The sequence below is a fragment of the Propithecus coquereli genome, unplaced genomic scaffold (assembly GCF_000956105.1).
Source record: "Propithecus coquereli isolate 6110/MARCELLA unplaced genomic scaffold, Pcoq_1.0 Scaffold86, whole genome shotgun sequence".
NCBI classification, from domain to species: Eukaryota; Metazoa; Chordata; class Mammalia; order Primates; family Indriidae; genus Propithecus; species Propithecus coquereli.
In genome coordinates this window covers 5,340,033-5,341,537 of record NW_012154840.1, presented here as the reverse complement: position 1 = coordinate 5,341,537, position 1,505 = coordinate 5,340,033, and positions in this window count along the sequence as shown.

Here is a 1,505-nt window from a genome sequence, read left to right as displayed (position 1 = left end):
ATTTCTTTCTACTTTTTTTGGTAGGGACGGGGTCTCGCTCTTGTTCAGGCTGGTTTTGAACTCCTGACCTTGAGCGATCCACCCGCCTTGGCCTCCCAGAGTGCTAGGATTACAGGCGTGAGCCACTGCGCCCGGCCCACTATTTGTTTTTTTTTTGTTGTTGTTGTTGTCATTTTCTGTTTCATATTTTAGATTTAAGAAAGAAAGAATCTGATTGGCCCAGCTAATTTTTTCAAGCCAGTCCACACAGGCCACCTTATGGCCTTGAACCAGATCTTTCTTCCTACCTCAACACAAAAATTTAGCTGTGGCAGGGGGAAGAACAGGTAGAGTCATATGGTAGAAAATGTGGCTACTTAGGTGGCACTGGCTATGGGCAGGGCCATTCTATTTAAAATAGGGTGTAGGTAAACATGTACCTTAACTAACATATCCATGAAGGACACAAGAGCTTAAGATAGTGGAATCAAACGTAAGGTGGAAGGAAAGAAAATGGTGGAGGCACTGGTGACTATAGCAAAAAAAAAAAAAAGAAAGAAAGAAAGAAAGAAAAAAGGAACATGGAGAATCAATCTAAACCTGAAAGCCTCAGACCTGAATAGTGAAAGTTTGAGGCTCCCTTATAGGGACATTTATAGTACATTTACTTTGGGCCAGACATTTTACATTCATTCACTCATTTTTCCAGTCTCATATCATCCTTGACAAGTAATTATTTCTAATCCAATTATACAGATGAAGAAAACTAAATTCAAAGAGCGATAGCAAACTATCTAAACTCATGAACAAATAAATGACAGAGAAAAGATATAAGGGGGGCACAAGATCTATTCTATGTGTTCTTGCTGGGAGCAGGAAGCCCTCATAGATGGGTATACAGAGTGGCCTTCTTTGTGGAGATAGGCCCCCAAGTAGAAAGTCATGCAAATGTACTGAAGAGTGGGGCTAGTCTTCTGGGGCCATCTGAGTTGGCATGGGAAATTGGGCAATTCATGTAAGCCCTAGGAATAAGCCAGATGTAGGAGGATCAGAGACTTGGGAAATACATGCTACCAGGGAGAAGATATGTAATGACAATTACTTTAAAGATGAGCTTCTGCTCTCCCCTCCAATAACCAGCCCAGACAAAGGACCCTTTGGTGGCCTATGGACATCAAGCAGGGCCCTGAAAATTAGCCCTCAGCAATGATAAATTTATTGAATAATGCGAGAAAGACTGAGGGAGCAAGGCACAGGAAAGCTCGTTTTGGAGTTTTACCTCCATTTTGAGGGAGAGAGGAATCCAGAAGACAAGGACCTGCACTCTCAGAGAAAGGCAGATGAGAGGCTTCTACTTCCTCTTCCCCACTCCCTCCATGGGGGAGGCTGGGGGTACACGAGGACTCTGCTGCCCTCCATGCCTCCATCTTGGGGCTATGGTGCCACTTCCTAGCCAGAACCTTCACTAAGGGACAGAGTGGCCATGAGGAGAGCAGTTGCTGACTCCGGGAGCAGCAAGCAGGCTT